General features: G+C 45.7%; 1 long non-coding RNA gene across 2 annotated transcripts in view; it reads right to left on the reverse strand.

Annotated features, from left to right (window-relative positions):
* LOC138261604 (uncharacterized) overlaps nucleotides 1-24,677 on the reverse strand; it is a 201,597-nt gene that overhangs the window by 47,376 nt on the left and 129,544 nt on the right. The window contains exon 1 of one of the 2 annotated variants that reach the window (XR_011199123.1): nucleotides 2,545-3,234. The exons of the other annotated variant lie outside the window; for it this stretch is intronic. This is a non-coding gene — a long non-coding RNA (uncharacterized lncRNA). Of the gene's footprint in view, nucleotides 1-2,544; nucleotides 3,235-24,677 lie in introns of those variants that run through there. 2 annotated transcript variants of the gene reach the window in all.

Genomic DNA, 24,677 nt, shown 5'->3' on the forward strand with positions numbered 1-24,677 from the left:
AATAAATGCAAATAAACACATTGACTCCCTATATGTATTATTTTTTGTATTATATACAAATAAAAATATTTTACATGGATTAATAAGTGTATATATTCACTATTCACAAATAGTGTAAGTACATATAACTATAATAATATATTTATATACACTGTCAATGTATTCCTCTATTATACAATGTAAATTACTTGTGTGCTTTTAATTCAGTGTGTACTTTGCATATGTGTGTGTATATAAAATATATACATATACATAGATGTAGTTATTGATAATAATATATACATGTATATCTTTGCAGCAATAATTGTAGGCAGTGGCCATGTGTGCCCTCTGGTGCAAAGTCAAAAGTTATTTATGGGCATGATACCATATTCATGCAAGGGGTCTTTAAATATTAGTGTGTGGCACTCAAATACATGCAGTTTTAGCATCAGAGAGTGCTTGTAGTTGCATCCACTGTCTTCGTTCCAAAAGGAGGGTGGGCATGATGTAATTTAGGAACATGGTAGGGGAATGGAAGTCAAGTGAGTAATAATGCAAGGATTCTGTTCCAGTGTGAGCTAGGCAGGTGGTTGCTTGGGCTGATTCAAACAATGATTGTCAAATCATCATGTCACTCAGTCTTAGTGTATCAGGGGTGTTGCATAACTTTTGTTCTTTTTGTGGCTTTATGTAACTCATAGTCCCTATCTCCCAGATATGCAGTACGCAAAAGGGTGACCAACTTGACTCATTTAAAAGGGGCAGAAAAAGCAAAGATAATTCTTTGAAATACATGAATAGTTCAAAATTTAGGATTATGAAACAGAGAATAGGCTCTCTGATTTAAAAAGTGCAATACTGTGCCAGTCAAAGCTTTTTTTGTACAGAGTGCCACCATTCATTTTTTAATCTTCTTTCTTAAGCACCCAAGGGCAAGAGGGCACCTGGGATGTCTGCCACCACCACCCCAGTGGGTGTGACCGTAGTGATGACCACCAGCACCAGTGCCGCAGCTGTGGCCAATGGTTCTACTGCCCACGTACATCATTTCTATTTCCCGCTTCTAAAATTATGCCCTTGTGTATATATACTTGTTTTTTTCAACACTGATTGGATGTTGTTTCTTATTCCTGAATTTCCCTGTGTTTTTTCTATATTTCCTGTTTCCAAGGCTGAGTTTTTCCTGTCTGGAGCTTTTTTCTACTTCCATTTTTTAAAAGTTTCCCCTTGTCCCTCTTTTACATGTCTTGTTGCGTAGTACTAAGAGGGGAAACATTTTTGGTAATGTAAAGAGGATCGCACAGCCAGGCCCAAGTACTCTAGTCACCAAACATGTTGTTCTTGATCAAACAGTCAAAATGTACAGGGGCTGACATTGAGTGACCATCATGGTCATGAACCCCGATGTTGTCTTATACTAGCAGTTTCTATGAAAATGCAGCATGGCAGAAATGAGATACCACAACCAATACCATATGTCCTTTGCATTCCCTTCTAATCCTTATCATTTTTGTTGGCTCAATGACTACCTGTTTTTTTAAATGTTGTCAAGCAACAAAGTAACACAGACCTCCCAAAAAGATTACTTTTGATAGAAGATACTGATGGATAGCCAACCTCACTGTAGTTAGGTATTGCTATTGTATCTTGTACAAAATAAAATACATGCTATCTGGTATCTCAGATGGGTACATTCTATTTCTTGCTGGGCACAGAGACCACCAGCAGTGCCGGGACATCGGAGGAGGCCGAGCCAGTCGAGGGAGAGGAAGAAGTCCCAGTGGTGGCATCAAGTGGAATCACCTTGATTTCTTATTGTCAGTACTGTATTTGATACTCAAGGCAGATATCCTGTGCATCACCTCCAGAGTCTAGATCCTGCCCCTGGCATTTCAGCACCTAAAACTTCAGCATGGTTTAATTTGGTGCTGCAGTGTAGGTAATTTACTCATGTGCGTCTTCTGAGGCACCGCATCGTGACAGAACTAAAACTGCAATGCACAAACCAAAGACAAGGTGTGTTTCCCACTGCCCACTAAGTCTCTTACTAGTACTTCTGTTGTGGGCACACTGGCACATCCAAGAGCTCGATTGCAGTAAGATGCTGTTACTTGCAACATTCTGATTAATTTGGGTATATTCATTACATCCTTGAATATCAAGTTTGTAATAACCAATGCTTGGTAAATGTCTGCTTTATTATAACCAATGCTTGTTGATAATTCACATTGTATTCCACATTCTTCAACAGTAACTGCCAAAACATATGCTGTTCACAATGTCATCAGCACTGAACGTGCCACAATCAGGAGGATATTTGCTAATTTCCTTAACAAGCAACTAACTGCTTTACTACCTGTTTACTACCTGCTCCAGCTGTAACCGCCAAAATGTGCTCTTCACAATGTGATCTGTATTGAACATGTGCCACAATCAGGAGGATATTTGCTCATTTCTTTAATAAGCAATCAACTGCCAAAAGGCACATGTGTACATTTTATTATCTAGGGATGTTTGTGGGTCTGAGACCTTGCTTGGTTTCGTACCTATTGCTCTGCTCACCTGTTTCCAGTCAAGTCGAGTTCCTTGTTCTCCAGCCTACCTCCAGTCGAGTTCCAGTGCAAGTCAAGTTCCTTGTTCTCCAGCCTGCCTCTATTCGATTTGAGTGTTCCTGTTTCTCTGACCAGCTTCCAGTCAGGTTCCAGCATTTCTTGTCCTCCGGAAAGCCTCCAGTCGAGTTCTGTGATCCTCTCCCTCCGGTCGGCTTCCTGCAGAGTCCTGGCTCTCCTCTTTCATCTTCTGCTGACGATCCCGTATTGAGAGAAAATAAGAAAGGTGAAAAAACCCAGTTTGAGTTCTTCTGAAATTTTCAAGCAAGTAGCTTCATTTCAAGATAAAGAAAGATAAATTGCTTTTAAATAATTTATGACAATAAGAACTAGCGTGATTTATTGTTTGGGTAGGAATCCAAGATACTGCGAAACAAACATTAAGGAAAGACATATTTCCTGTAACAAGCACTCACCTGAGAATTAAGAGATTGGAAATAGAGCAAGTTCATCAGAACTATTATTGGCAAGAGATAATGCCAGAACACAAAGGAGTCAGTTGTAGTGGAAATATATTTTTGTTCTTTGGTGAGACCCTCTGTTTGAGTCACTTCTTTCTTGGATATTACATTTTTTTGTGACTAATTATATCCTTTGGGATCCAGATTTGTGCCTTGGCTGGCTGTTGTTTTCTTGTGATCCTATATATATATATATATATATATATATATATATATATATATATATAAATATATATATACAGAAATTCACTAGTTATAGATAGTAGGCTAAGTATAACTTGCACCCCTGCCATGCACACTGCTTTTGACCTCACATATGACATCACCCATGACATGCTCTATCATATCACTGAGGACATCTCAAATGACATAATTGATGACATCACTGATGACACCACTGATAATATCATCCAAGCTTTGTTTTCCTGCATAATGCTCTATAAATTACTATGGCATTGGAGGCCTGACAATAAGTACAAAAGAGCTCAGGAAAATTTCAACCATCTTTACCGTCATCACAGATACAACTTTCTTAGATGTAGAAAGCATGCATTACGTGCAACATTGATCCTATACCATACACTTTACAGCTAGCACAGTTCACATTTACAATCATCAAAAGATATATAGGAAACCCTCATTGAGTACTGTGTTCACTCTGTATACAATTGTTCACAGAAAGCCAAGCCCCTAAAAATAGTGAACATCTGTTCTAAAACAAATGCCCTAGTAGGGACAGCTTTTATCTGTATCAAATCCCTGAAACTCACAGAACCTACATTGAGAAATGAAGTTGATACCAGTAAAGAACTGCATACTGTAAACAGTGCCTATTCTATGAAGACAGTTTACTCTATACCACACTGTTTGCAAACAGTGAAACTTTCATTAGAAATACAGCACATAGTATTGAAAAGTGCAGTGGGTCATATTTAGTTTTTATTGGGAATCAGGAGATAGCTTAGCCGTCTGGCTTGTAGGCCTATGCCCCCGTCACCTAGTGACTTTTAACCTACTTAGCCTGCTCTGTTTTAGCACATTTATTTAATTATTTCATTCAAGATGGCTGCTATGTTTATATTTAGGAAGATGTTTTGATTTTACGTCATCAGTGCCACACTGTGAAGCGTCACTATCAGCGTCAAAGATAAGTGATATACGTAGGTATTCACATCATGTACTTTCCAATTTACGTGTGACAGTAATATTATGTACCTTTTAAGGGAATTGTTTATATGATAGTCGCCCCAAGTATGCTTTCTTATCTATTGATTGGGAACACATCTGCGTCATGGGTCCTACAAGATCTGTATAAATACATCTCACGCAGACAGGGTTATCAGAGGGATTCCTACCAGATGCCATCAACGATATCCATGCTACATGTCGCCTTGCTGCAGACCCAGCCTTCGTGTCCCCAAGGAGTCTGATCTAGAGAACTCATTCCAAGTTAACAAGGGTTGGGGAGCTCTTCTCATGGAAATGGTACTGACAGATTCGTTTTATCACACCTATCCCTCTTTAGGTTAGACATTAGGTTCATCATGCTAGGGTATTAGAGCCTATTTCACATCTTATGTTGTTGCAAGGGGATTTTTGTGTTCATGACTCTCGTTTTTACAATTCTGTTTCTTGCATTATTCATTATCGTAATCATTGCACCACATGCATTTTACAGTAGATTGCAGTCTTATTAATAAAACCTATTGGAAACTTTATTGCATCTCCTTAATTGCCTGTGGGTGACTGAGACTTGTTGCTCATGTGAGAAAAGGGCAATCTCCATTTAACCACGACTCCCCTGAGATGTCGCGCTCTTGAGTCCATGCGTAAAGGCTACCACAAATCACCTTTTACTATTTTATTTTTTGGTGAGGTACTGCTTGTGAGCTAGGAGGGTTGGGACAACAGTTGCGACTTGTTGTAGGATTGACCTAGCTGCTTACAAACAAAAATGCTGTTACATTCATTGTAGAAGCTCATGAAGCTTATCAGACAGAAACATTCTACTCTTGGGTCACCATTTCTGAGGAAGACCCTAGCACATTCACATTCCACATATATAGAATTGCAAATGTACCTCAATGGTACCAAGCATACCAGTATCTTGGAATACTGATTACTTATCAGGAACATCAGAACTGGTTTAATGGCACCCTACCACATGCAATACAACCCTTGAGATTAGATCCCTTAGGGAATGAAGGACCAACGCAGCCAAGGTTTGCCACATATACACCTCACCCCAGTGTACAAAGCATGCAGGCAGCTGATCTGCGCAATCTATTCGCTGAGCTAGTAGAGTTATAAAGACAACTTGTTCAGTTCATAATATAAATATTGAACACAACACCAGCGCATCCAGCTGCTGGATATCAATTGGCCACTACCGTGATTAATCCACAAACAGTGCATTCTATAATGGGCAAAGTGCCAACGGAATGAGAGGAAATCCTGTTCTGGATGGCTAAGAAATCTAATCAGCTGGAAGCTGTGTTTCCCCATATGGGAACACAGGAAAAACATAGAACTCTCACAGTGTGCTTGCCATTCGGGATGGTTCCCTCAGTGGATGACTGCCCACATGGGGTACAGTCTTCGCTGCAATATACACTACCACATGGTACCCTGACACTTGCCAATTTACCAGAAGTGTAAAACAAATTCAGAATTAGCACGGGGCTGCCCCAGCCCTCGATTTGGGGATGAAGTTGATGCATAACTTTGATGCAGTATCCTCAATAATACTTAGTAACATTAAAGGGGAATCAGTAGTGTTGGCTATATGCCAGCAGGTCAGAGAGATTCCACACTTGGAACAGAAGAGGCAGCTATAGAAAATAATTTCCAATATTTATACCAGTATAGGACGAGATAGTTTGGGTGCCAAGCTGAAAAAGCCTGAAGTACAGAGTATCACCCTGAAGAAAGGTACCAAACAAGCACAAGAGGGTTCTAAAAAGCACTGGGATAAACAAAAGCAAATAAAAGATAGACAAAGTCAGGCAGCAGACTTTCCACACCCGGAGATCTCCAAAAGGAGATATAATCTCAGAAATAGAGATAATATAAAAGCTCCTGACAGATATACTGATTCACGTCCCTCTCGTTCCTTTCAGGGCGCACCAGATAGACGTAGCGGGGGAGTGGGCCGGTCAGAGCAACATCTTGACTACATGAAAGCGAAGAAAGACTCACCAAGTTCTTCCGACAAAAAAAGACAAATCCCAACAACAAAAGCCACAGTTTAAAAAGAAAAAGGTGGCAGCGTTGTCAATGAAAAATTCCAGTAAACCTGAGAACATTGCTGAAGAACAAGATGTGGGCAGTGACACTGCTCGATAGCGTGGCAGAAGTCACGATATGTCGGTATAGTCTGAGATATCATCTGGATGCGACAGCAACTAGCAACTTTATTGCAGTCGAGACTGCAAACGGATGCGTTTTACCAAATGACAGGGTTTATAATTTAAATATTCAGATTGAGGGAGACACATAGCGCACCATTTGTGCGATATTCTGGGAAGAACTTAACTGTGATTTCCTACTGGCCAAAAGGGACTGGCCACCCGAGCACATCTGTGAACATCCACATGAAGAAGTTGTCATTTTACCTTTTTTCTCTGATCTTGTTCCAGAAGGGGTAAAACAAGCCTACATTGTCAACTGGGCTTTAGCGCAGGCACCTGCACTATACTGCGACCATGTATGTTGGGATTAGGAGTCTCCTTATCATGTATTCCTAATTAGGTCTACACTCTAGCCTCAGCCAGAATATCATGTTAAACACAAGGCTAAAGCTCCAGTGAGGGAGATCCTCGCTCAGCTCGACTACCAGGCAGTAATAGAGCCCTGTGTCTTTGCAATGAATAACCGTTTATTCCCCATTGCAAAATCATACCATTCATATAGAATAGTCTTAGATTATAGACACTTAAACATTCATACACGTACATACGCAATACTAAGTTTACATATCACAGCACTAATTAACAACATAGGGTGTCATTACAACATTGGCGGTATAAGGCGCTTACCACCGTGCAGAAGACCACCAATACACCGCCGCGGTAGACCGCCAAAGCCATTATGACACACATCACGGAATCCGCCGAAATTCCGACACCCACACAACACCGCCACACCAAAGGTCAGCGATAAACATGCGGAAACAAATCCTCCACCTCCACGCCAACAGAAACACGCCCATGCTATTACGACCCACGAATCCAGGCGGCGGTCTTTCAACCGCGGTATTCCATTGGCGGTACACACCGCCGCGCTCAAAATACACACACAGCTCCAAAACACCACCACATTGGACAATTCCAAATACACACACCTGAGACACATACACACACCACTCCCACACACCCAACACAATATAAAATACACACCCACATCACCCACAAACCCCTACAACCAAACATTCTGAGAGAAGGCGAGAGATAGAGCACAGCTATTGACAACCCCATCACACCGAGGCACACAACACCATCACCCACACAACATCCACGCACAAAACACCACATATCACTACACTCACCACACTCATCAACACATACACCACCCCACACATCACACACACCACCCCATGTCACGCCAAAGACACCCACGCTTCTCCGAGGAGGAGCTCAGGGTCATGGTGGAGGAAATCCTACGGGTAGAGCCACAGCTATTTGGCTCACAGGTACAGCACACATCAATAGCCAGGAAGATGGAGCTATGGCGAAGAATAGTGGACAGGGTGAACGCCGTAGGACAGTACCCAAGAAATAGGGAGGACATCAGGAAGAGGTGGAACTACCTACGGGGGAAGGTGCGTTCCACGGTCTCCAGGCACAACATCGCGGTACAGCGGACTGGCGGCGGACCCCCACCTCCTCCCCCACAACTAACAACATGGGAGGAGCAAGTCTTGACCATCATGCATCCTGAGGGCCTCAGAGGAGTCGGTGGAGGATGGGACACTGGTAAGTCAATTCTTAACTATCATATCTCCCACCCTACCTGCATGCTATCACACACCCCCACCCTCACACCCTCCCCTATCACCCCAAATCCTCAATAATCTACCCATGACACCAACCACCCATCCCAACACCAAGCCCTGCATGATACAACTAAGCATGCTCACCCCTCACCAAAGCATGCTCACTGCACATACACTGAACACCCCCCCAACCATCATCACACAAGCCCCCAAACAGGAATGCCTGCACTGGGGTTCACGCACACCCACCCATTGCACACCATCAAACACACACATGCAATAATCATGTTCTCATACCCCTGCAGGAACCCGAAGGAACGTCACCACACCAGAGGGTCCAGACAACACCACTCCACCCCCAGAAGAGGCCCACAGTGACGACAGCAGCTCTGCCCCACTGGATCTTTATGACCAGCCCAGACCATCGTGGGCCTCAGGACAGTCGGTTCCCCTTGGCCAGCCACAGCCCATCACCGAGCTTCCACCCTCTGGTAACACCAGCACAGCACCCACCCAGCGGGCCCAAACCTCCCTACCCAGGACAGGTCAATCAGCGGTGTGTCCACCACTACAGGGCACCCAGGGTAACCCACCACCCCAACAACAACAGGGACCTGGGGCAGTGGTAGTGGGCACACAGTCCAGGGGACGGAGGCCCAGGAACATAGGGGAACTGGGAGGGCTGCTGTGCGACAGAGGGAGGACAGGCCAAGGGAAAAACAAGTGATGGACGGAATGCTGAACATTGTCAAACATTCACCCCCAGTACAGTGATCTGGGCCTAAATCCATCGTTTTTTTGCTGCCCATGCCATTCCAGTTTGGACCCAGCCATATGCAAATCAGTCTTGACCCTGTTCCCCATGGAAACAGTCCAGCCCGAACTGCTAGGCCAGGTCTTCCCTGGACTGGAAACAAGCATCCTGGGACCGGTTTCGGGGTTTCATCCCTCATCAGCCAGGCTAGCTTGAATCCAGTGGCATGGGAAGCACGGGACCCACGTCTGGGCATACCCTTCCCCTTAGGGCGACAAAGCAAAAACAACAAGTGATGGATGGAATGCTGAACATTGTCAAACATTCACCCCAGTACAGTGATCTGGGCCTAAATCCATCGTTTTTTTGATGCCCATGCCATTCCAGTTTGGACCCAGCCATATGCAAATCAGTCTTGACCCTGTTCCCCATGGAAACAGTCCAGCCCAAACTGCTAGGCCAGGTCTTCCCTGGACTGGAAACAAGCATCCTGGGACCGGTTTCGGGGTTTCACCCCTCATCAGCCAGGCTAGCTTGAATCCAGTAGCATGGGAAGCATGGGACCCACGTCTGGGCATACCCTTCCCCTTAGGGCGACAAAGCAAAAACAACAAGTGATGGACGGAATGCTGAACATTGTCAAACATTCACCCCCAGTACAGTGATCTGGGCCTAAATCCATCGTTTTTTTGCTGCCCATGCCATTCCAGTTTGGACCCAGCCATATGCAAATCAGTCTTGACCCTGTTCCCCATGGAAACAGTCCAGCCCGAACTGCTAGGCCAGGTCTTCCCTGGACTGGAAACAAGCATCCTGGGACCGGTTTCGGGGTTTCACCCCTCATCAGCCAGGCTAGCTTGAATCCAGTGGCATGGGAAGCACGGGACCCACGTCTGGGCATACCCTTCCCCTTAGGGCGACAAAGCAAAAACAACCACCCCAACAACAACAGGGACCTGGGGGCAGTGGGCACACGGTCCAGGGGACGGAAGCCCAGGAACATAGTGGAACTGGGAGGGCTGCTGTGCGACAGAGGGAGGACAGGCCAAGGGAACCCACTCTCCACAAGGCCCTATCCTCCATCATGGGAGCATACCACCACTCCCAGGAGACAATGGCAACAGTCCTGGACAAGTTGCAGGAGACCCTGCGTCTGCAGGAGGAGCAGTATTTGGGGTTCAGGGAGGAGCTCAGGACCATCGGCTCCGCCCTGGGCACCATAGTAGGGGTGCTGACGGACATTCAAAAGACCTTGAGGGACACCGTGGCACTCCAAGGGGCCCCTGACACTAGCCACGACGATGAACTGCCCACCACTTCCGCTGGCGCTAGTGGACAGGCCGCCCCGCCACAGTACCACCACACCAGCACCCCATCCCCTGCAGACGGACAACCACCACGCAAGCAGTCTCTGAGATCCAGGAACAGGACAGAGCAAGATGACAAGACCCCCGCCAGGAAATGAGACCACCCTGATTGTCCTCCCACTGTCCCACTTTGTCACCCTGTCCATACTTGAACTGCCCCAGCTCCACTTCCAATGCCCAGATGGCCAGTGCACCTGTGAGACTAATAGACTGGACTCTGCCATGGACATTCCTCCACCATCCCCCATCACCAGTTTACAACCCCCCTTCATTTTTTGAGCACTTAAATAAACACCCTTGAAACACAAAACAATCTGGAGTCAGTCTATGATTAGGAACTTTGTATTATCAATTACAGTGTCATAATGGGTTACCCATTGTAAGGCCAACATACCAATGTCACACATCACAAGCCCTTCAAGGATGCAAGCAGTTGACACGTAGGTTACCACACTTGTGAAACTGAAATGGAAGGGTACAACTCAATTAACAAATAGTGAGTAAAATGGAGGTACAGGATAGAGGTAGACGTGTGAAAGTTAATGTAATGTTAAACCAGAAAATGTTCTCACCTGTGTGTCACTGGAAATATTGCTGTATGACTGAATCCCTGTTTCTTCTTCCTCAGCTTCATCCTCATCACTGTGCACAGGCTCCACAGCTGCCACAACACCGTCCTCTGGACCATCCTCCTGCAGAAAAGGCACCTGGCATCGCAATGCCAGATTATGGAGCATGGAGCAGGCGACGATGATGTTGCACACCTTCTTCGGTGAGTAGAATAGGGAACCACCTGTCATATGGAGGCATCTGAACCTGGCCTTCAGGAGGCCGAAGGTGCGTTCGATTACCCTCCTAGTCCGCCCATGTGCCTCATTGTACCGTTCCTCTGCCCTGGTCCTGGGATTCCTCACTGGGGTCAATAGCCAGGAAAGGTTGGGGTAACCGGAGTCCCCCAATAGCCATACACTGTGCCTCTGGAGTTGACCCATCATATCAGGGATGCTGCTATTCCGCAAGATGTAGGCGTCATGCACAGAGCCTGGGAACATTGCATTAACCTGCGAGATGTACTGGTCTGCCAAACAGACCATCTGGACATTCATCGAATGATAACTCTTCCTGTTCCTGTACACCTGTTCACTCCTGTGGGGGGGGACCAGAGCTACATGGGTCCCATCAATGGCACCTATGACGTTGGGGATATGTCCAAGGGCATAGAAGTCACCTTTCACTGTAGGCAAATCCTCCACCTAAGGGAAAATGATGTATCTCCTTACGTGTTTCAGCAGGGCAGCCAACACTCTGGACAAGGCGTTGGAAAACATAGGCTGGGACATCCCTGATGCCATGGCCACAGTTGTCTGAAAAGACCCACTTGCAAGGAAATGAAGCACTGACAGCACCTGCACGTCAGGGGGGATTCCAGTCGGATGGCGGATTGGTGACATCAGGTCTGGCTCCAACTGGGTACATAGTTCCTGGATTGTGGCACGGTCAAACCTGTAGGTGACGATGACATGTCTTTCTTCCATTGTCAACAGGTCCACCAGCGGTCGGTACACCGGAGGATTCCGCCATCTTCTCATATGTCCCAGCTGACGGTGCCTAAGAAGGACAACAGCGAAGAACCAGTCACTATTCCTCCAGGTATGTACCCACAGTTACACACAAGACTACACCAGACAATAAGCCCTTCCTGTATGTGTGTTGAGTATAGGCCTAGATATGTGTGACACAGTAGTAAATGAAGCCATGTGGGCACCTGAAATGGCGGCTGCCTGACCTCTAAACTGGGACAATGGGATTGTGGGGTAACTGCGCTGGCATTGCCCACTGTTGCGGTAGGCGCTCGTAGACCGCGGCGCACTGCTGCATTGGTTAACATTGGACCCTATGGGTCCTAGGAGCCAATGAATAGGTGCGCCGGCGGTGATGATGTGCCCCGCCGCGGACGTCACCGCCATTTTCTATCTGTTCAATCACGAGATACCTGACCTTCGACAGGAGAGGACCTACACTGCTAGTGCTGGTGTGACCTCGGTCTGGAAGCGACGATGGCTGCTGCGTCTGGGGAAAGGGCCCCTGCCTTCACTGCACAGGAGTTGGAGAAACTTGTGGATGGGGTCCTCCCCCAGTACATGCTACTCTACTGTCCTCCAGACAACAGGTTAGTACAGAGGGAGCACATTGTATGGGCTAGGCCTGGGTGGAGAGGGCTGGGTGGAAGAGGGAAGGGGCCAGAGTTCATAGTACATTAATGCATGGGAATGAATGGCCACATGGTCAGAGTAGGGAGGGGGCCGCTCACATTGACGGTGCAGTTGGTAATGACTGTTCCTCTTCCCTTGTGCATGTCATGTAGGTCAGCGCCCACCAGAAGAGGGACATTTGGCGTGCCATCGCCAAGGAGGTCCGGACCTTGGGGGACTACCAGAGACGGGGCACCCACTGCCGGAAGAGATGGGAGGACATTCGCTGCTGCAGCAAGAAGACAGCAGAGGCTCAGCTGGGGATGGCCTCCCAACGTAGGAGGGGTGCCCGTCGCACCATGACCCCCCTGATGTTTCGGATCCTGGCGGTGGCCTACCCGGAGTTGGATGGGCGCTTGAGGACATCACAGCAGACACAAGGGGGTGAGTACAACCTCATTCTGCAGACTTTGCGTGCAGTGGAGGGGTCTGTGTGGGGGTGGTGGGCTGTGGGTGTCGATAGGCCAGGGCGGGTTAGGTAGGCAAGGCCCCTCCGTTATGTAGGCCGTGTGCCACTCAACCCCACCTCAGCAGAGTGCCAAGTTGAGGTATAGTTGCCCCTGTGGCATCCATGGGCGCAGATTTCCACCATTGCCATGTAGGCCATATCCCAGAAATTGCAAAGACCGCCATGTCAAAGCACCGCTGAACAGTCCAGAACCGCCATGGCAAAGCACCGCTGAACAGGGCAAAGACCGCCATGTCAAAGCACCGCTGAACAGGGCAAAGACCGCCATGGTGAAGACCGCTGAACAGGGCAAGCACTGTGTAGGAATGAATAGGCCGCCACATCAGGCATCCTTATCCCATGTGCAGCTGGGACAGTGACAGGACAGGAACTTTCACGGGGAGACTCATCCAGTCTGGGCACCAGTCCCACCCAGTACCAGTAGAGAACTGCATCTACTTGAGAGACTGTGGCTTTGCACTCCCCAGGATGGCACAGTGGGCAAACCACCCACTGTAGAGACTTGAGAGACTGTGGCTTTGCACTCCCCAGGATGGCACAGTGGGCAAACCACCCACTGTAGAGACTTGAGAGACTGTGGCTTTGCACTCCCCAGGATGGCACAGTGGGCAACCCACCCACTGTAGAGACTTGAGAGACTGTGGCTTTGCACTCCCCAGGATGGCACAGTGGGCAACCCAGCCACTGTAGAGACTTGAGAGACTGTGGCTTTGCACTCCCCAGGATACATCAATGGGCATGGAGCCCCGTTGTGGATCTGGCTTTGCATTCATGTGGCTGAGGTGCCCCCCCTTCCCTTCCCCCTGAGGTGCCTGTAGTGTTTCTATCTGATGCCCCGGCAGTGTTCTCTCCGATTTTGGTCAGGTATCTATTGTGGGCCTCGCCCATGCATTTTTGGACTGTTGGTGCACGGACATTGTTGTGTACATATCTGCACTACTTCTCGGATTGTATGTGTAAATAAGAGTGATTTAGAGATATATATCTGTATATTTTTGTATGACATGTATATTGGCACATTACAATGTTTGCCCGAAATTCGCATTGTCTTTGCATTCTTCCGGGGGGATTGTGGGTTGTTAATGTGATTTTTGTGACTGCATTGGTGTGTATGTTGTATAATGCGAGGGTGGGGGTGGGGGTGTTTGGTGGGTGTCCCCCTGACCTTTGCCTCCCCCCTCCCCGTGTCGTAGATGCAGTACTCACCGGTATCTTCTGCGCCTAAGTAGCTGTTGGACGTAAAGGAGCAGAAAGACAAGGGCAGGGAGAATTTGTAATTCCGGCTCCATGGTGTCCTCGTTCCTCGTGGGATGTGTTCAGGTGAGCGTTTTCCCATTGCAGAAACTGTTTCCGCCGTGTTTTTATCCACGGTGAATCCGCCCCGGAAAAGGTGGCGGATTGGCGGGTTGTAATAGTGTGGGTGGTACATTGGCTCCCGCCTGTCTGTTGGCGGTAACCGCCGCGCTGCTTGTCTGTACCGCCGTGGCTGGCGGTGTGTTAAAGTGGCTGTCTTTGTTGGCGGTTTCCGCCAGGGTCGTAATTCCCTTTTTTTGTCCGCCGGCTTGTTTGCGGTATTACCGCACCTTTAACACCGTCCGCCAGGGTTGTAATGACCCCCCTAGTGTGTAAACAATGCAAAACAACCTTCGATATCTCCAGTGGTTTTTTCTGCCAAAACGTAGCACATGAAAGTCGGAACCTGAGTGCATTCTCATTTGGCTCACAAAAATGCTTCAGTTGTTTGCCCCAAGGCTACAAGAACAGCCCAGGGCTGTTCTCGGCCGTGTAACATCAATACTGCATGTTATTGATCCTGAGGGGTTGTCCTATGTGGATGACATGTACCTCACAGATGACAACCTCAACATTCATCTTGCCAGAGTCGATCGGATCGTTCTGGGATTCGCAGCCCTTGGTTACAAATGTAATTTTAAGAAAACTAAAATAGCCTTTCGCAGCGTACTGTTCCTGGGATATGAGCTATTAAATGAGGACAAGAGCCCGGACCCACACTTTTTAGAACAATGTGCTCAACTCCAGCCACCAAATACCACTGGGCAGTAGAACATACACGCATATTGAGAGGATTACAACAGGACATGCTAGAAGCAAAAAAATTACACACCTGTGACAACAAAACAAATTCGGTCATCATAATAATTGCTGGTGCTATTGGATTCACTTAAGTCACCGTTAATGAAGGCAACACAGTGCATATAGCATACAAATCACATTTATATTCCAATGCAGAACAATGCTTTGCACCCACAGAAAAAATTCTAACTGCAGTACAGATGGCTGTCATAAAGGTGAGACAACTTGCCCAAGGGAAACGCATTATTGTTGTTACCCCAGAGCCAGCCTTATAGGCTGTCACCAAAGCTAGTGTTCCTAATGTTAAGGCATTATATCCACGCTGGATTCAATGGCCAACCTCCCTGACTGCCACTGATGTTGATTACATCTTTGATCCAAAACTTCAAACACAAGAATACCTCCAATACGAACAGGAGGGCCCTGCACCTCTAGACATCTTGCTGCTTGATAGATATATTGTCATTTACACTGATGGTTCAGCACAATCAGCTGTACATCAATCCTCAGCCGCTTGCGTAGCTTGAGTGGAGTGATGAAGGATGGTTTATTCTACCTTCACAATACGTACACACAGCCCTGGGCACTGCACAGATCAGCTGGCTAAACGTAAAGCCCTTATCTTAGTGCTAGAACATACGGATCCAGGACAACTCACATTCAATCAATCAATCAGTTTTTATAAAGCACAGCTACTCACCCGTGAGGGTCTCCAGGAGCTGGTGGTGGGTCTGGGCCTCATTTGAAGAACCATGTCTTGAGGTTCTTCCTCAAGATGGTGAGTGATGGGCTTTGTATGAGGTGTGTGGGCAGGGTATTCCAGCTCTTAGCTGCGAGGTAGGCAAAAGATCTTCCTCCGGCGGTGGTTTTCCAGATGCGTGAGATGGTGGCTAGCGCCTGCTGGGTGGAGCAGAGAGGTCTGGCGGGATTTTGGAAAGAGATGCGATGGTTCAGGTAGGCCGGTCTGATGTTGTGAAGGGCCTTTTAGGCGCGGATTAGTAGTTTGAAGTTGATTTGCTTCTCCACTGGGAGCCAATGGAGGATCCTCAGGTTGATTGTTTGTGATTTATACTACTGTGTCCAGTCTTACAATGCTCATCTTAATCATTGGCGATTGTACGGGTTCAGAGACACCAAAGGGAACACCATAAAACACAGAACTCTGTGGGGGAGGGTGGCTGATCTTAAAGATATACTACATAGTGTTTATGTAGTCCATACATTGGGCCACCATAGGTGTACACGTTATTGGCAATTCTTTGGCTGGTGAAGCAGCCAAACCTGCAGTAGCTACAGCTTCTGTTGCTGCAGTGATTCATTCCCAGATGAGATTAGATAATAAACATTTGGCTGCCATGAAAGCTTCGGCTGAAGGCAAGCCTCTTCTAAAAGCATACCATACAAAATATTCATACCAGATCCTATGCAGATGCCTATGCAACATTTCCTGAGGTTGGAGATCGAGTGATCCCCAACCAAGACCAGAGATTAGATGAAATAAAAGCATGAGGGTGTTGCCTTGGCCCATGCTGGTGTTGCAGCCACAATAACACCCTTACAGAAATGCTTCTGGTGGTAGAGTCTACACAAAAAGACCAAGAAATATGTCCTTTGTTGTGACATCTGCTAGCAGATAAAGGGCTCAAACATCAAACGCCTACCGCAGATATCCCTCTTAGTGTCCAACAGGTCACAACAATGGTGTATCTGGACCATTGTGGTCCCCTTCAACCTGATGGTGCATACAAAAACATCTTAGGCGCTGGAGATTCTTGTTCTAGATTCCTGTGGGTATGGCCTCAGTGGTCGGCTGACGCTCTAACTGTTATAAAAGACTTGCTGATATTTATCGGTACATATGAGGTTGCAACATTCCATTCGGACCAGGACCCTGCCTTTGCCTCTAAGACATTCAGGGACATTACAAGGACTATGGGTGTTCAACTCCATTACTCCCCACCCTAACTTACTAAGGGAAATTAGGTTGTGGAGAGGAGGGATTGAGATCTAAAGCAGTCCTTAACAACTAGAGTATTAGGTTTTGGCTGCAGCTGGCTTCATACCTATTTGGGGTCCAGAGAGCACTGAATAAGGTGCCAAGAAGGTCCTTGAAAGGATGCACTCCTTATGAGGTTCTCTTTGGCATACCTATGTATGTCTCAGATCTAGATGGCCCTGGTTTGGTGGCAGCAGATACAACTTTTGACATAAATGAACGTCTCACTGTCCTACAGGATCTTCAGCAATTTTGTGATGATAAATCATCCTCTAATACTGCCACCTTAGGAATAATGCATTGCAAACAACTTCTACTGGCTGGATTCCTCAAGCCGGAGATCTGGTTCATGAGAAGATTGCGGTGAAGAAGGAATTCAGCCCATCCTACAGAGTACTTGTCCAAGTACTGGGAATACAAAGTACCAGAACTGTCATCCTACCTCAGTTGCCTGGTTACAAAGCAAACAGATGTGTCTCCATTGACAACATCAAACTCCATCATGTGGTCAATCCTGCACAGTAGACCCAGAGGTCGCTTGAGTAGTTCCCGGTCCCCTCTCACTACCCAACAGGACATACCTCTTCAAAGAAGAAACAACTCTTCTGACTACAACAGCATGTACAACAATGCTACAAATGCCTCCTCGAGCATGCTGAGGGTGGAAAATTAGCTCTTGCTGATTTCTGTCACCACCTCAACGACAACGCCTGTCCAAGATGTGACTGTCTTCTACTCCAACCCAACACAAACTGATGACATTGTCTACTATGAACCTCCACGCAAAGTGGATCTATCCACCAGTACTGCACTGGCTCCTGTGTTTGCAGAGACTGCTTATGGTTATTTCATTAACCTTGATGACTTTTCCTCAAATTCATCTGCACTTGCACCTCAAAATGTTTCAAAGACACGTAAGCTGTAAATATGGCTTAGAAGTAACTAATTTCTCCATGGAACTATCTGTGGATATTTCTGACATTGCTTCCTTTCTATTATGGATTGTTTTTTTGACTGTTTTCTTTCTAACTATAAATGATCATTATCTTCCTGAACACTCTTCTACTGAGCCTGTGGATGAAGTCTTAACTCCATATTTTTCCTCACATAAATTCTTAAAGAGACTTTTCCCTTGTGAACATTTCAGCAGTACCTATTACTGACAGGATTGTGTGGGATAAAGTTCCATTTGATATAAACGGGCCTACTGAGGTCATTCAAATTCCATATGTTTTCAAAATTTCAATGACTGATGTAATTACACTGGTGGTTGTTTCTGATGACGGTAATGTTCAAATAGTTGATTTCATGCTAGCTGAATTGTAGGATTACACTGTATTTGTAACCCCCTGCACAGCACCCTCACAATGTTCACTGTCTGCTGTGTCGTTTACGAGTCGGAGACAATGCTGCTTCCACTGCCCCGCTAGGCTGACTCTGCCAGTCAGCCTAGTGGGAAACTCGTAACGGGTCCGGCAGGGAGGTAGTCAGTGTAGTGGCAACCTCCCTGTCAGAAGGTCAGCAGATGGGTCTTCCCATGTGCTGAATTCCTAATTAGGCCCAAAGTGTCTGTTCTGTGTCAACATGAATTCCTTTTTTTTTTTTAAACACATTTTGATTATGTTGGTGTTCTAGCTAAGTTCTTGGCCCTAGGGGGGCCCTAGGGGACAAGCAATGTTCTGTTACTATCCCACTACAGACAGTATAAACAAATGCTTGCGCTGAGCATCACAGTTCATGTTTTTGTCCTTCTTACTTTCTTGATATAGCTACTCCTGCTGCTGGAGCTGACAACAAGCAGCAAGTGCCATCACGGCAGGGGATAGTTGCTTGGCTGCAGCAACAATAGCTGGTGGCCATGGCTGCTGAATATCATTGGCTGGTGGCCTTGGAGGAGAAGAGGAGGAGGCACAGACCACTGGTTCCTTAGGCTGCCAGCCAGGCTCATCTCCAACCCGGTCATACCCCAGACCCCTCCACCTGCAGCTGGAGTCCACTGCCACCCATACCACCAACCTCCCCTCCTCAAAGGCCCAGTCATCAACATCTTACTGCCTCCTCCTCCATTGTGCCCTTGAAGAGCTGGTGCATCTCAGGTGTTTGATAACACTGCTCTGAAGCAGGCAGCAGAACATGGCCCATGATATGGCCAACATCTCCACCAAACTAGGTGCCCTCAACACCATTTTTTAGGGTCGATCGCAAAAGCGCTCTGTCCCTGAGGAATCTTTCTGTGGGATTTAAAAAATTTGCTTGATTTCATTATTGAAAGGCATGCATTCGTCATGCCTTTTCCGGTGTTTAGCCGTCCTTGAGAGCACCAGCCAACTACTGAAAACATACGAGTCTCCATGTTTTTCGTATGGTTTCTGGACTACTTTTTTTCTTTATGCAAAGGCGAAACTGGACCAGTCTTTTTGTTCTGATTAGTCACCTTTACGCTCATGGCACTTGCAATCAGCTCCCTTATGTGAAATTGTATTACTTTTAATTTTCAGTTTATGTGGCAATAATGGTCTGGTTAAGAGTTTACAACTCTAATAGCTCTTACTTGAGCAAATGTGAGACCCATTGCATTGCAAATGCTTGTGTTTCAATTGTTTTGGTAGGAGGGCATATTGTCGGTACGGAGGGTGGGAAGAGAGGGAAGTTGGGGAAAGTGTAGAAATGGCTATTTTTGCTTGGGGAGGATACATTGTGGTTTTGACACAAGAGTGCAACAAGAAGAAATTATCACACATTATACATTGATTTTTTCTCCAGACTTTCCCTACATAAAGGCATGTATGTATTGTTTAGTAGGTTACTTACCTCTTCCTGCAGTCCAATAATTAATTATACCCCGCCACCAGAGTGGCATTGTCTGGGAATCAAAAACTTGTTAATTCTGTACCGATTGTACGTCTTGCAGTTTTCCCAGACCTTATTGCAGGATTTCCCAAAATGATAGTTTCAATGGTTTAGTGGCTATTGCAGATGTAAGTTTATAACTAGTAACTTTTCCATCAGTAATTTCACAAGCAGTAACCTTCCATGTAGTAAGCAATCCATTTCACTTTAAGAGACGTTACTACTACGAGTTAGTTACTAATTGTAAAGTTAATTAAACTGCAGGAGTGAATTCACACCAAAAGTGCAACTTTACCTTTGTGAATCAGGCCAGATATTCCACACTAGTACTGCCTATCATGGGACAGACATTGTTCTGACTCTCTACTATGATGATGTTTTCCCTTTCATGCCTGGGTGGATAAGTAGGGCTGCATGAGCTACTGTTCAGGTATGAAGATCCTGCAGTGAGTTGGTGTCAATTTTTGCTACATCTGCCCCACCAAGTGTGTGCTCCATTTATGGTATAAATCTGTAAGTCACACCTCAATATATCACACAGCCTGGGGGAAATCGGATGTGGATGTGAATGAGGAGTTGGGAAAAGGTGTGACAAAGACTAACACAACAACAATATTTATCAGGTCAATGTGATGCACATCACCATCATCAAATCTGTTGTGAAGGGAAATGAAGGAATGACACTGGTCAGTTAATAAATGCATTACAAACAGCCCTTCAGCCCCAATGACCCAAGTAATTATCTAATTGTACAGTGACCTAGATTTCAAAAATATAAATTAAAGAGGAGTGGACCCATGAAGTTATAAAAACTATCACTGTTAAGAAAAGAAAAATTATACTGCATATAAAAGCCACATTTGGCAGTGCATCTGCATTCTTCTTCTCAGAACGTCTGTCTTGAGTACATGGCTGAACCGGTCCGGTAAGGTAAGCAGGAATGTTATGGAACTTTGGTGCAGAAGAAGAAAAGGACAGTGGATTGCAAAACAGTAACAGTAAATGTCAATATTGTAGAGACAAGGAGAAGGTAAGCTTCATGAGTACCAAGAGGTAGATCAAGAGCACTGGCAGAGCAAGAACATAGGCTGCTGCAATTATGACTGATGTGTGATTAACTGAGAAGTGAGATCAATTTTACAACCATTCCCAGACAAGTAGCTGCATGTACCTAGCTGATCAATCTCACAAGTGCCATAACATTTAGCCAAGTGTGTCCATCAGGTGACATGTCTCCAGTTACAGCCCCCCTGTACCACAACCGTCTAACTAGAGGAGTTTGACATTTTAGCCAGCACACTATTCAGCATTTCCCACATCTCTGTCCAGTCCACAGGACTACGTAGGCCTCTATGAGTCATGTTAGTTTTACTTTTAAGTAGATAGGCTTTGTTCATAACTTCTCTCTTCAGGCTGTTGTGGTAGTCCTGCCCTGGGTCCTGACTCCAAGTCCCAACTCTGTCCCAACCCAAATGAGTTTGAGAGAGATAGTCATGTAGGGCACTGCTGTTGATGAACAAGGAAAGCATAATAATTTGAGCATTTTGTGTTGATTTGTTACCTACACTGATGGGTCTGGTCTCTGAATAACCTGACAAAATTACAGCAAGGAGTAGACTATGTAAGTAAAACCAGCTAAGTGTGAAGGAGGTAATCACCTCCAAGCAAAATCACCCATCAGGCTCAAAAACATTGCAAATAGTTTAAATCAAGATTACGAATTAGTTGAACAACAATCTCACTGTCTACCACCACTTTAATCATTATCACTCACACTCACTCAGTGTATATTACTCATTGGTGCAATAGCTGCCTGCTCCAAGCATGGTGGAACACATGTGCCTATTGTACTCCCTCTTTTCCCATGAAGGCAAAAAACTAAGGCAGTCTTGTAAGTTAGTGCTCCTTACTGTGACAGCCCAGCTAGGGAATGAAAAAAAGAAGAATATGGGTGGGAGGCATTGTCTTCATTGCCTTTAAGCAAATGGGGAGGCTTTGTCTGTGCCCATTGGTCCAACTCAAATCCAGTCCATATGTGTGAATAAATGGTGGGGCTGCATAAGTCAAACATCAAATATATAAATGTTCCTATAGCTATATCTATGTTTTTGTAAAGAAGTTTGGCGATAATGTGAAAGTTCTATTGTGACCTACTCATTCAAAGAAGTAGATTTAATCTTCAAACTCAGGGGGTTCATCCAGAAGTTGATCAGCTAACGCATTTGAGTCTGTCCAGTTGCCTTCATCCTCTTCCTGTGCTATTTCAGGAACAATGTAATCTTGTTGTATGAAGTGTTGATTCATTTTAATCATGGTCAATCTATCCACGTTTTGAGGCAAGAAACTGGTCCTTCTGACTGGAACAACTGCACCAGCTGCACTGAACACATGCTCAGCAAACACACTGGCTACTGGACAAGCCAGATTCTTTATTGCCAGCCTGCTGAGCTTTGGTCATTAGCACATCTTACCATACCAATAGAACAATAAGTTTTGATCAAAGTAGACCTCTTTTGGGCCACCCAAATAGGCTTGGACCATCCTCTGAATGATCACTGGTACTGTTACTTGCTCATCCACTGTTGTCTTTTTTTCTGCACTTGACCTAAGCCCTGCCACTTGAAACCAAGCCATTTCAGAGGTTACATCTGATTCTTCTATTGCTGGCATTGTTACTGGGGAGTTTACGGTGTTTGCTGCTGTGAGACAACAGCACTGCCCTCTATGGAGCTTGAAGGCTGCACACCAGAACTTCTGCCTGAGACTCTAACTTTCAGCTGTTCTTCTTCCAGGTCTCTCGCTTGCTCAACAATCCAAGTCTTGTATTGTGAAACATTCCTTTCGGAAAAAGGAATAAAAGTGGCTGGTATTTTTTGTACCATGGATCACGTATTGTGGCACTGATGTACTATTTTGAGGACACAATCGCTCTTTACAGCCTTGTATTAATAGCCAAGCAAAGGATTAAGCTCTGAACAAACTCATGCACTTTTTGTTCACACTGGCAAACCTTTGCAACACTTTTTTAAACTGGTCCTACAGCAGATGCAACAATGGGATTACTTGGCTCATCATGCTGACTTCCAATGTGAAAACCTCAAAAGGAGGTAGCATTTGCATTTGTCATTTGACTAGCACCATTTGCCCAACCCCATGGTCATGCTTTTCCCAGTTGTATCCTCTCCTCTTTGAAGGACATAGTTGGTGATTGGTCTGTACTGCTCAGACAGACATTGCAACATGTAGTAAATCAAGTTCCAATATGTTGACACCTCCTGTGTGTGGGCTTTAACCTGTACTCTATTAGCATGCTGAATGATCCTCCACTGCTTCTGGGCTTTAAAAGAATGACTGAAATGAGTGCATATTCTTCTGCAGGTGGCCTGTATGTTGCTGATTATGTCTTCTTTTTTTAGCAAGTCCTGCACAATCAGGTTCAAGCAATGCGCCAAACACAGGGCACCTGAAATATTCACCGTCTGCCATGGTTTTGACTATATTACAGCCTTTGTCATTGGCAAAAAATTCAGTTCTGAGACCTCTGAGTTGCAGCCATTCAAACACTTTGAAATAGATCCAGATGGGCACTTTCCATTTCAGGCAGATGGCTGTCACAAATTCTAAATATCACACTCCATCCACAAAAAAAAGGGAGGAGGTCCAGCACTAACATTTTAGGTAGCTTCCCTTTGTACAAATGTGCCCTTGGGTGATTGCGTTCATGGGGGCCCTCCTGCCTAAACATGCCTGTAAGAGTAGTTTGAGATTGTTTTGGGGGTTTGACTGACACAGGTGATTTCCAAAGAGAACCATTGGTGGTAGACTTAATGTGAATCTTTGGGGGAATCACTGTTTACGCTGGTGTCTCTATCTGAATCTTGTGCCATTTGCAGGCTGCTGAATGCAGAAGATGCTGTCATTCTGCAGGGCACAGGGCTGCTTTGTGCAAAGCTGTCATCCTTTTCTTCCTCATCACCTCCTTCTTTCACTGTGATAAGAGCCGCTTCCCTTAGCTCATCACCACTAACTACCTTTATTTTTAAGGTGCTATTCCCACTGGATTGTGTGACTTTTTTCATATGGAACATTTGGCCTCCAGTACCATAGTGTGAACCAGGCTTACCTCGATGAGCATTTGCGTGGCAAATAGATCACATTGCAATGTAATCCTCCTGCTTGCTAATCAAAAAGAAGTCCCAAACTGAGAAGGAGAACCTTTTAAGTATGCCTCTGCCAATGCTTGAAGAACTGGAGGTAGGTGGGTGTATTGTTTGCCACTCTGCAGTGGGTACTTCGACTGAGGTAGGGGTAGGTGCAGATCTCAGAGAGAGCCTCACAAATATGGCAGCTGGAGATGGTGGTAGTGGAACAAGTGGAACATCCCTATAGGCAGGTTAAATAGGAAGGGTAATCTTGGTGTCCTCAGCTGTCTTACATACTTACAGTCACTGCTTCATTCTCATCCCTATCACTTTTCATAATTCTAAGGCTTTTAGGAACTTTCCTTTTCCCTTGTCCCTTGTGAGAGGTCTCGGACTTGGTCAGGGTCCAATCCATGTCCAGATTACCTGAAGGGAGGCTTGGGAAGATGGTGGAGTACCATTTCTTTATCTTGCTAGAGATTGTGAAAGGTTCAATGGCTACATCTTACTCAGCAGGAAGCTCAACCTCCTGTCCTGCTCCTGCTTCAGGAAAAACCGTTGCTCGACTTTGCTCAGTTTCTCTGGACGATTGGATACTTTGCGGCTGAGTCAAATCCAATGCAGACTCACTTCTTAATGGCATGATTGCAATGGCTGCCTTTTTGAGAGGCATGGGCTTGGGCTTAACTTGGGGGGTGCCAGGCAGGA

Source organism: Pleurodeles waltl, chromosome 10 (genome assembly GCF_031143425.1).
Source record: "Pleurodeles waltl isolate 20211129_DDA chromosome 10, aPleWal1.hap1.20221129, whole genome shotgun sequence".
Classification (NCBI taxonomy): Eukaryota; Metazoa; Chordata; class Amphibia; order Caudata; family Salamandridae; genus Pleurodeles; species Pleurodeles waltl.